The sequence below is a fragment of the Ochotona princeps genome, chromosome 5 (assembly GCF_030435755.1).
Source record: "Ochotona princeps isolate mOchPri1 chromosome 5, mOchPri1.hap1, whole genome shotgun sequence".
NCBI lineage: Eukaryota > Metazoa > Chordata > Mammalia > Lagomorpha > Ochotonidae > Ochotona > Ochotona princeps.
In genome coordinates, this window is record NC_080836.1 from 67030211 (window position 1) to 67042748 (window position 12538).

General features: G+C 39.0%; 1 long non-coding RNA gene and 1 pseudogene across 1 annotated transcript in view; one reads left to right on the forward strand and one right to left on the reverse strand.

Moving 5' to 3' along the window:
* The first annotated feature begins 836 nt into the window (after positions 1–836).
* The window catches only part of LOC131480314 (uncharacterized), a 41592-nt gene continuing 29890 nt past the window's right edge, over positions 837–12538 (forward strand). The window contains exons 1-2 of the long non-coding RNA XR_009245408.1: positions 837–962; positions 7956–8081. This is a non-coding gene — a long non-coding RNA (uncharacterized LOC131480314). The remainder of the gene's footprint in view (positions 963–7955; positions 8082–12538) is intronic.
* Positions 9539–9692, reverse strand: LOC118757986 (U2 spliceosomal RNA; annotated as a pseudogene).

The following is a 12538-nucleotide window of genomic DNA, read 5'->3' on the forward strand; positions in this document are numbered from 1 at the left end:
CAGGCAAGGACTTTAGCCACTAGGCTACCGCACTGGGCCCTCAGCATTCTTTTTTAAAAAATCAGTACGCTTATTTAAAGACAGTGACTCTTCCTGTGTGTTCAGTTTATTGTAACTGTAGCTTGCAGCATTTCTAACAAGTTTCCTCTTCGAAAACAGCAGGAGAAAGTGACATTCTAGACCTCTGGGTTTAGGCAATTCCCAGTAATTCTCTAGTTGAGCATTGTGTACCTGGAGCATCCCATGCAACTTTTGCATGTAATGATCTGTAGCTACCCACACAGGGTGATTCTTAACCAGGGCAATGCTAGGAAACGCCAGCATGCAGGCTGTGGCAACACTGTTTAAGGTGTCCAGTTGCTTTTCCCTACACAGGTTCATGTTTAGGCCTAGAAAGTTTAACAAGCATTAAAAGCAGCTATAGATACACCTTTTTTAAAAAAAACCATTGATTTTTTTTAAGATTTTTTTTTATTACAAAGTCAGATATACTGAGAGGAGGAGAGATAGAGAGGAAGTGGAGCTGCCAGGATTAGAACCAGTGGCCATATGGGATGAAGGCGAGGACCTTAGCCACTAGGCCACGCTGCCGAGCCCTATAGATACACTTTAATGTGTCATATGTGTGTGTGCATGTGTGTACATGTACCCAAGTGGTCACTTAGCGTGGCGAATACAGAGCAGCGTGCTTTGCTCTGATCCAGTGGAGAGAACTGTAAACCAATCAACCCCTGTCTTCTCTCTCCTTTCTTCGGTTTTCAAAAATCCTCTGCTTGGACTCAACTCATACCAGCAAGAAAGATGCTTTTCCTCAAAACTGGGACAGAGTCCGTCACATCAGTTTAACCCAAGAAGGCATGCTCCATTGAGTATCCAGGTGAGGCAGACCAGAAGTCAACCTGTTTTCCAGAACCCTCTGAGTGTTTCTCTCAGGCTGAGCTCCTTAGCTCCCAGGGGCATATGTAAGTACCACAGGACTTATGCACATGTTTTAGGCATATTCAGGCTCATCCCAATAACACATTGCATTTTAAGCAGTGAGTATCTTCACTTTCAACAGAATCGACAAGGTTTACTATAACAGCTGAGTTGTTGACTAGAACCAGAGTGACACCGAGTGCCATCAAGTCACAGAGGTTGACTTCTCAGCATTAGTTGTGAACATTCTCCATTTTTTTTCTTTACGTGGGATTTTACATTACTTAAGCTTGAGACCTTGAATCAAATAATTAATTTTCTTATTCTGCCAATAGCAATAGCAAATAAGCATTGCCGTTTGAGCACTTTGCCCTAATGATATGGTTTGTGTATGGAAAAGATCTAGGATCCACTAATTTAAACTTTTTTTTAAACCTGGACTTAAATAATTCTGTCTATGTTGTGGGTATGTTTTAGATTGCCTGATGTAAGTGAGTCAATCTTTGCCTTTTAAACTTGCTACAGTCATACCATCATTATTGGTCTGTATGTTTGCATATCATTGTCCAGTACTGGATTAAGACAGCACAAGTTTCTGCCTGAAGCTATAAATCTAAGTTTTATAAATGGAGTATAGTAATAGATCTAGATTTTGTATTAGTTTTGTACTTATTTTCATTTTCTGTGAGGGGTATAGAGACAGAAAGAGATCTTCCATTACTGGTTCACTCTCGCGATCTGCACACCCGCCAGGGCTGGGAGCTCAGGATGCAAGCCATGTCTCCCAGATGGGTGGCAGCGACTCACGTCATCGAGCCACCATTGATTGCTTCTTAACATAGACATTCTTAGAAACCTGGATTGGCTCTCTAGTATGGGGTGCAGATACCCGAAGTGTGTCTTCACTACTACACCAAGTATCTGTCCCACCTTCCGTTTTAAAAGCTTTACTCTTACTATTGCTAGGAACTAAACTTTTCCATAACCAACCACTCCCCAAGCGAAAATCTTGTGATTTCAGAGTTTTGGGAGAAATTTGGAGTATGTTTCTGCAGACTGAATAAAGTTTAACTCTTCTTAGATTAACATTTATAATTGTAAGTATTAAAATCATTTTTTAAGCTTTAGCCTTCTCTTTAGTTAGGTAATGACTTGGAAGTAGTGACAGCCTTAGAAGATTTCAGTTCTTTCCAAGAATGCTCTAAAAATGTTTTCTTATTTCATTGAAATTGCCTACAAGATTATTTTTCCTAAACCACAAAGGATTAGCCTGCAGAAGCACTGTTATCTAACCCTATAAATTCCTAGAAAGAACCTTTTAAATATACTACTTCGTTCATTTATTCGTTTACATTGATTAAATACTTACTGAACACCTGATTTATGATCAGTCCTATTGCAGGAACTGGAGTCAGAAAAAAATTATACTTTTTTACCTAAGGGAAAAACTAGAATTTTGTGACTATAGACTTTTAATGTTATTAAATATTATTAAATATTAAATATTCATAAACAGACTAAGACACAGAGTTTATGTGACATCAATTAGAATGAACATTTTATTTAATTTAAAAAATGGTTTGCATTGAAATACCTTTCAAGTGCCAAATAATTCTTGATTTTTTTTTTAATGTTCTAAAATTATCAAGGTCAGTGCTCAATTTCCTGAATCAGTGCCACAGTGGTGTCCTTTGTTCTTGGACTCAATCCATGGTTTGCCTGGGCAACTGAAAGACTCATTGACCTGTTTTTGGCAATTAATATAGGGATTTTTATGTCTGCTTACTAAATTTACTCTGGAGATCCATTGACTCAGAAACTGGGGTCAGCCCTTTGTTATAGAATGTCACTATTTAACTCGATCTGCGGTATGTTAAATTATAGATACATATATTCTTAAAATTTAAAATTAGCAAGTCAGCAGTTTCTAAGAACTTTAACCATAGGGAATACTATTTTTGACTTCTTAATCAGTTTAAAAATAGATGCAGCCTTGAATTATAGTAAAAAATATTTTTGACTAATTAGATTTAACAGGAATATTCTGTCCCCTGCTGGAAACCTTAAGAATTGCATCAGTTTTGCAGTCAATTTTTCTTTTTTTTTTTCTTTTAATTAATTACATTGCATTATGTGATACAGTTTTATAGGCACTGGGATTCCCCCAATCCCTCCCCATGCCCTGCCCCCATGGTGGGTTCCTCCACCTTCTTGCATTACCACAGTTCAAATTCAGTTGAGATTCTTTCATTGCAAGCATATACCAAGCATAAAATCCAGCATCTTATTGTCCAGATAAGTTCAACGGTTTCTTGGGGAGACCATCTCTGGTCTGAAGGTAGAGCTGGCAGAGTATCATCCCGATCAATTAAAAGCCCCGACATAACATCAGTAACAATTTACAACGTTATGGAATTAGTTGACATGGTATTGAGTAACCAATATGTTAAAAGAGAAAAATGCAAGTTCTTAACCACATCCTATGACTTCTTCATTGACATTTCAATTTTAGTTTATGTACAACCGGGTTCCGTACACCTGAAAATGGCTATAGGTTACTATTCAGCTGTCTCATGTCTATTTTAATTTTAGCATTTAGCAGTTTATAGTGTTGAAGCATAATTTTGCTGAACCTGGCTGTTTTTCGGATAGTCTTAAACTGGCTTATAAGGACCCAAGTGCTTTAGCCTAAGCTTTCCCCCCTCCCATTCCCTGTCCCTCATCTCTGGAAGGTAGAATTCTGCTGAATGACATCTGTAAGTAATGCCTTACTATGATTAATACTCAAAATCTGTTCTGTATTGTAAATTTTTGCATTATGCAAGGATTTTAGACCTCTAGTACAATATAGTAAAATTTTACTCAGTGAAGAATGCAATCTATGGACAGCATAATATCTTTCATGAATCTTAAGGTACTTATTGATGTTAAAAATAAAACAAAAAATGTAGAAGTACAAGACTAAATAATAAACAAATAGTAGTAGAGGACTTTAGTTCCAGGAGCGTGGCCGTTTAGTGAGTGGGTCAGTGGATAGAAGATCTCATCTGGGAAGATCTGTCTCTCCTTCTCTGTAACTCTACCTTTCCAATAAGAATAAAGAAATCTTAATAATAAAAGAAAGGTTTGTTTGAATTCAGCAGTGAAGCCATATTGTGCTAGGGTTTTCTCTGTTGGGAATGTCTTGGTAACTGATCAAATCTCCTTTTTTATTGATCTATTTAGGTTTTCTGTGTGTTTGTGACTCAGTTTGGCAAGCTTGTATGCGTACCAAAATCCGTTCAATCCTTGTAGATTTTCCAATTTATTGGAATACAGCTGTTTGTAGTAGATCCTGATGATTTTTGTTTGTTTCTGTGGTATCCCACTGTAACATCCCTTTTTCTTCTCTGATTTTGTTAATTTGGTCTTTTCCCCTTTTTCTTGGTTAGTTGAGCTAATGATGTATTGATTTCATTTATTTTTCTTTTTAAAAACCAACTCTTCATTTCATTGATATTTTGTATCATTTTGTCTTAACTGCATTTATTTATTCTCTAATTATTATTTCCTTTCTATTAATTTTGGGTTTGCTTTTTCTTGATGTATGAGTTGTTTCAGAGCAGTAAATAAAAATTATAACAGTTTGGGATTGAGGAGGAGGTCTGTAGCCCAGTAATAGGTCCCTCTTGGGCTGCCCACATCCTATGTTAGGGTGTCTGCTTCAAGTCCCAGCTACTCCACTCTATTCTAGCTTCCTAGAGATGTGCACCCCAGGAGGAAGCAGATGGGTGCTCCAGGAACTTCAGGCCCTGCCACCCGTGTGGGAGTTCTGGATTGGGTTCCGGACTCCATGCTTCAGCTTGGCCCAGGTTTGGCTGTTGCAGGCATTTAGGCACTGTATTAATGGAGAAAAGTTCTCTCCCCATCTGTGTCCCCACCTTTAAAATAAGCAAATGAAATTTTTAGATTTAATAATTTGAAGGTAAATTGTGTTTCTAAATATTTGCATTAGGATACTTTCCAGATATGTATTTTGTCAGATTTCTAATTTAAATCCGTTATAGTTAGAGAAGATACTCTATATTATTTCAGTCCTTTTACATTGTTACAACTGTTTTTATGGCCCAGCACATGGTTCATCTTAGTGCATGCTCAAGGAGCATTTGGAAAGAATTCATATTCTGTTGTTGCATGTAAGGTTCTATTTTGATTAAGTTGACAAGGTTTAAGTCCTACAATGGGACTTCCGGGAAATTGTGGAGAAATGTGGAGTTAAGTTTGGGGAAGAGAATTGTGGCACAGTGGATTAAGCTGTTGATTGGGGTACCCGCAAACTTGTGAGAATGCTTGGTTCAAGTTCCAGCTACCACTTTCAACCCATTTCTCTGCTAATGTGCTTAGAAAGAAGCAAATGATGGTTCAAGCACTTGGGTCCTTGTTACCCATCTGGGAAGCCAGGATGGAGTTCCAGGACCTTGGCTTCAGCTAAACCCTGCCCTGATTGTTGCGGGTGCTTAAGGAATGAGCCAACAGACAGAACTCTCTCTCTCTCTCTCTGTCACTCTGCCTTTAAAGTAAATAAAATAAATCTTATAAAATCTTTATAAAATAAAGTTTATCTTAATGTTAAAAAATGAAATCCATGGATAGCTTTTCAAAATACTAACATGCTGGTTACCGTTTTAAAAAAAAAGATTTATTTATTTATTTGGAAGTCAGAGTTACAGAGGGAGAGGCAGAGAGAGTTCTTCCTTTCGTTCACGTCTTAAATGGGCACAGTGGCCGGAGCTGGGCCAGGCCAAAGCCAGGAGCCAGGAGCTCTTACCAGGTCTCCCACATGGACAGCAAGGGCCTAAGAACCTGGACCTCCCTCTGCTGCTTTTCCCAGACCATCAGCAGGGAGCTGGATCCCAAATGGAGCAGCCAGACTCTCACCTGGCACGCAAGCCAGCACCCATATGGGATGCCAGCGTCACAGTGAAGGCCTAAGCTGCTGTGATACTAGCCCTTTGGTGATCTTTTAAAGACTGCTTGCGCATGGAGACTTCAAAAGGCTCATAGGAAAAATGAGTTAAAAGATAGTGTAAATTTTCCATGAAGTTTATGACATTTCCTTGTATATATCCTTACTTTTTCTGTCTAGATGTATCCATTACTAAGAGAGGAGTGATGGATTGAGCTAGTTGTCTTTGCAATTCTGTCATTTTTTGCTTTATGTGTTTTGAAGAACTGTATTGAGTGCATGCATATCTTGTTACACTGTCATGATAAATTAAATCAACTATTTTAGCATTATGAATTCTCCCTCTTTATCTCCTGTAATATTCTTTTTACTGATATTTGCTTTGCTTTACATCAATAGAGGCACTCTGTTTCAAAATTAGTTTCTTATACGTATGTAGATATGTGGATTTTTGAGTCACGCATTTTTATTCAGTCTTTCAACTTCTGTCTTTAATTGAGATGTATGGAAAATTTACCTGTAACGTACTGTAATTTTCAATGTGATTTGTGTTATCTGGTTTTGTATTGTCATATTTGTTGTTCCATGTCCTTTTTTCTGTCTTCTGTCAGATTGGACATGTCAGTGATTCATTTGGTCTGTGCTATGAATGTCTGCATAATGCCCTTTTTTATGGAATTATTATTCTAAAGTTTACAATGTGCATCTTTAGTTCAGAGTAATCTACCTTCAAATGATATTTTACTGCTTCACACATAGTATAAAAGCTTAAAATAAAATACTGCATTTTTCCTCTCACAGTTCATGTGATTGTCATTGTGCATTCTCCCTCTGTCAGGTTATAAATTCCCTCATTGTTTTGTCTTGAACAGCTTTCTTTGAAGAGTCTGTGTATTTATTCGTACATTTGTACATTCCAATGCTCTTCGTTGTCTCATATAAATTAGTATTTCTCAACTTCAATACTATTGAAACTTGAACTAAATAGTTATTCATTAAGCACTGTAAGATGTTTGTATCTTGGTTCAATTTATTAGAGTTTGGTAACTCTCCCCCATGTCGTATCTGCCAAAAGTGTCTCCAAGTATTGCCAAATATTCCCTGGAAATAAACTCCAGTTAAGAGCCATTGTTAACTCTGTATGTATGTGGATATGTTATAATATATGATAATACTTTACTGAAGCCTAAGAATATTTTTAGTTATTTATTTGAAAGAGAGAGAAAGAATGAGAAACAGAGTGCCTCTTTAATCTAAATTTTAAACTGAAGTTCACTCCTGTCACACCCCCAGAGTCGTGGCTAGGTTGAGGCCTAGAGCGTGTAACTCTCCCATGTGGGTGGTGAGAACTTAAATTCTTGAGCCATCACTCACTGCCGTAGGATCATTAGCAAGGGACTGGATCAGCAGCAGAGTTAGCTGGGGCTCAAACTGGTACTCTGATATGGGATGTGCTCTCTAATTTGCTTTTTAAGCTAAGATCTATAAAACAATGTTATAACTATAAAAAAGGGAAAAGCTATCCTTATTGCATGTATGCTCTCTCCATATTCCTTTCAATTCCATGACATTTAGTAGTACTTTTTTTTTCTGATGTTTGCTCCAGTCATCTCCTTTACATCCTTTTGGACAGTAAATAGAAACTCCCAATTTATCCTATCCAAGGCAGAACTCTGGATTGACCAGTCTCCCCCGCCCCCAGCCAGTCTCCATTTCAGTAAAGGGCACCACCATTCAACCAGGGGCTCATGCCAAACAACGGAGAGACAAGGAGTATTTGCCACTCTGCTTCCTGCGTCACAGATTTGATAGAAACGAAGGAATCAGAGGGCTGGGAGGTCAGGAGAACGTGGTCTAGTGTGGGCCACTGAGCCCACAACTCCCACAAATAAATGCCACTTTGTTTTTAGCTGGTGATGAATTAGAAGCTGTATCTGTCTGTTCGTATATCCTCCCTACATTTTATAAGCAAAGAGTTACTTTTCCACTTCACTGAAACTAACAATGGTTTTCTTAACTTTACAGTGATATGGAAGTGATACACATTCAGTGAAAACCAAAGTTTGAATTTTACATTTGTATCTCTCCCCAGACTGGCACTACATCTTGCAGTTCCTCTCTTCATGAAGCTGAGTAGCAAGAGCAAGTTCCTGTCAGCCCTGCGGTCATGAGTGGATTCATCCCAGTGTGCTGGGTGGCTGGTGGTTGAGGAATACAGGTATTCCATAAATTCTGAGACACTCGGCACTGGCTTTGTGTTAGATAGTTTCCTTGAATTGTAGGCTAGCTGTTCTGAATACCTGTTAGGCAAACTAGGATAAGCTATGGTATTTGCTAAGTTGAGTATATTAAGCACACTTATGATATTGTCAACTTTTGCTGGATTTCTCAGGACATAACACCTGAGTGTATAGTGATATGTATTTGAGAGCATCTGTATTTGTCTTTAGTATTTGAAGTGGTGATACTTGAATGAAAAGTGAGGGGTGTGTGTGTGTGTGTGTGTGTAAAGCCTCTTGTACTTCTATATCTTTGTTGTAGTCTATTGGACCTGCTAGGGGATGGTTACCAGGTAAAGTACATAACCTGAAAACACTAGTTTGATGCTAAAGTAGGGGAAAGTGGAAACCTACTAGACACTCTCTCTGTGTGAGATGTTGACTGTCACAAAGGTCCATGTATATATGCAGAATTCATTCCTCCCACTGTTATGTAAAAGTTGTCCTTCTTCAGTTATGTAAACATGTAAGCTGGCTTTATGCCTAGAAGGATATAGTTCATTGAATAAAAGTATTCTGTGTGACTCACCATTTAGCCATCAAAATCATAAGACCTTTAAAAATTAGTTTCATGAGGTCCTGTGCTAAGTGTATTGACAAAAAAGAAAGACATGATTTCCCTAATAACCTCCCTTTGCAGTGAGCGAGACGGACTTGTAAGCAGATACCTTAAAGTAGAAAATGGTAAGAGCCCTTCTGAAGGCTGAGCGAAGAGCTGTCAAGGCAAAGAGCACAGAGGCCTCTGCAGGAGGGAGTCAATGAGGTTTAACAAGGTTTAACAGAATCGGCGACATTTGAGCTAGATCTTGAAGGATGAGCAGGAGCTTGCCAAGTGAATGAGGTGATCTCTATATTAAGTGCCTAGTACAGGGCCAGGCACTTGGTAAGACCTAATAAATGTTCACGTCTAGTTCCATTCAAGGAAGTGTTCCAGGCAGAGGACACAGGTCATTCAATTCAAGGAACACTTATTGAGTACCTTGTGTATGTCAGGCATGGCTCCACGTTCTTTAGCCCTGTGTGCCAGGTGAAGACAGATATTTTACAAGGGTCTGGTGTGAGCCAAATCCAGATCTACTATTTATAGACTTTGTTCTCAAGATGAAGTAGGACTGTTTGTTTTAACACTGCTGACACATTTCATCACGATTGCAAGCCTTTACTACTACGGCACTGACAACAGGCTGAAGGAGTGGCCTAGGGCATTGCATAAAGGCAGTGCTAGCAATCTAGCTTGGCTTCACCTTGTGTTCTGGTCACTCTGATACGCACTTGGGGTCAGCTGCAGGCAAGACCGTCTTCCTCACCCTGGGTGGGAGAGTCCCAAGGCTGCGTCTCTATTTCAGCTCACTGACCCTCTCTGGTCCATGCCCCCTCTCTTCAGTAAATTCCCTCATCAGACACAGCCACCAGATATTAATACTTTATTCTGTGGGCTAGAAAAGAATAGTATAGAGTTCAGACCATCTGTATTTATTAATATAAATGTAAAAAATATTTGTAACTATATTATACTACACTTGATCTTAGCCAAAAGGCCAAGAAGTGATATTTGTAACTATATTATACTAAACACAGAGATGTATTAAAATCACTCTTTCTGCTGCCACTTATAGTTGCCATTACGTACCAGACAAAATGCTCAAATATATCCTTTGTAACACCCAGGTATTTTCTTTAATTCATTTTGAAATATTTTACTTGACAAACAAAACTTGTTTATTTTCCTGATGATGTTTTGCCATATGTATATTTTGGGGAATGGATGATTTAGGCTATACATTATCTCACGTATTTGTTTTTTTGTATGTGAAAAGAACACTTATAAAAAAAATCTGGGGATTAGCCAATTGAGCCATCACACCAGGCCTGGAACACTTATTTCTACCCTGTGAAAGTAGTTGAATGCCTGGCTAAGCGATACCAGGTGAAGGATCCTGACTTTAAGCCTAGATCTAATACTTCTGAGCCATCTTTTCCTACCATACTTTACAAATGATTTCCAACCCTGGGTGTAAATTAGAATCAAGTCGGGGACATTAAACAGAGGTCTGCAGACAATCTGATTTAATTGGTCCAGGCAATTTTAAAGTTTTCTGATTATTTTAATGTGATTAAAGAGCGTGGCTCTCAAAATCAAAATGTGTAGAAGGTGTTGTTGCATTTGCTGTCATTAATTAGTGGAAAATGCTTTTTATAGAATAATTTTTGAAGTGATTGTATTTTCCTTGATGGTCCTGAAGATACAGAAGAAGGAACAAACCTAGCTTTGTACCTTGGTTTCTACTCTGTGTCCTGAAAGACCCCTGACACGTTCCTGAGCATTCAGCAAAAATAATGATTGTGAATAAAGTAAAGGGTATTTTTTTTTAAAAAAGGAACATTTGTTCTCAGAACAACTGGAAGGCAGGCTGTCCTTGGTAGTCCCTGACTAAGGGGTCAGTGTTCTTGCATTGCATTAAGACGACCCTGCAAGAACTCTCTTTGTCTTCTAGCCAGTCAGTTGTCAAACCCATCTTTTGTTTCCCAGTCCACCTGCCAAACACCCCCAAGAAATCAGGGGCCCCTCTTTCCTTTTTGTGTGTGTGTACTTTATATCTTTCGCACTGTTCTTAACTGGTAAATTATAAAATATACATAATATTGTACACATTTATGTGATACTATACGAGGTTTCTTTTTAAAATGTGTTTGTTTATTTGAAAGGCAGAGTTACAGAGAGGGAGAATCAGAGTGATCCTCCATACTCTGGTTCGCTTCACAAATGGCCACAATGACTGGGGCTGAGCCAGGCCATATCCAGGTGCCTGGAATTTCATCTGGGTCTCCCAAGTGGTTGGCCCAAGCATTTGAGCCATCTTCCATTGCTTTTCCAGGCACATTATCAGGAAGGTGGAGAAGGAGTGCAGCAGGGACTCAAAAGGAATACCAGTGTTGCAGACAGTGGCTTAATCCACCACACCACAATACCAGTCTCTCAATGACATTTCTTTACAGGTATACAATGGGTAATATCCAATTACAACTACTTAGGAGTGATTCTTTTATTGACACATCATATGGCATTACTGGGAAGTGAACAGAAGAGAGAGTTCCCTTTTAGCTGTGGATGTCAAAGAAGGATGTGTATTCCTGGGTGGGAAGATACGGATGGTATTGTTGCTGTCTTATAATATACTGAAGATATATTTCAAACTGTAGAAATGATGTCTGGATGGTAATCGAGGTTCCTGGTTATTCAATTAAGTCCTATTCATTATTTTGCCAAAAATTTATTCTCTTTGATGTACAATTGCTAATGTATTTTAGTAACCTTTTGAATCAAACACTTTGAGGAATTAGTGTAGAAATGTAACCATTTACTATTTTTTAAAATTATTTTATTTATATTGGAAAGTCAGATTTTTAGATAGAGGAGGAGAGGCAGAGAGGAAGATCTTCCGTCCGTTGATTCACTCCCCAAGTGGCCACAGTGGCTGGATCTGTGCTGATCTGAAGCCAGGAGCCAGGAGGCTCCTCCAGGTCTCCCACATGGGTGCAAGGTTCCAGAGCTTTGGGCCATCCTCAGCTGTTTCCCAGGCCACAGGCAGGGAACTGGGTTGGAAGTGGGGCTTCCAAGATTAGAACTGGTGCCCATATGGGATCCTGGTGTTTGCAAGGCGAGGACTTTAACCACTAGGCTACTCCACAGGGCCCCCATTCACTATTTTGTGAGGTCAGAACTTGAAACTCCAAGGAACAGTCTATTTTACCTCTGACTCAGACTAACAAATGTGGTACCCAGAGGTCATCTAGGAAAGAGAATGAGCAGTTCAAACAATCATATTCACTTTGACATTTAGCAACACTCCTTTGACTACTAATGGTAAGATCACCACACACTTGAAACCAGAAGCCATTTCTTTCCTTTCTCTGTGTGTCCTTTCTCCCAAGCAACTGGTCCCTTGTGTGAGCATACCGTGGATGCTACATGCACACAGATTGGACTGGGAATCAGTGATGATCTCACTGGAATGGCGAAGCAGGGCATGGGCTGATCACACCAAATGCTGACGAAACACTCCTTACCTTATTAACGACTGTTGCCTGCAAGCAGTTGCCTTTCAACTGCAGGGCCTTAGGAGACAAAGTGGCTAGTGCAGTAAAATATTATGGTGGGCACTGTGAGGCTTGTGGGAGCTAGTTCTGTTCACACTTGAAAGCTTGCAGAAAGACAATGACAAACTTAGGGGATTGTCTTCTTACCTACCTTAAAGAACATCATATGTGTTGTAGAAGTGTGGCTGAGCTATCCAAACAATGAAACTCAGATGGCTTTTGTAGATTTCTGCACTAAAATGCAGCTTTTCCTGGCATCACTTAGATTAGTAGGATCAGACATTGGAGATATTTAGGT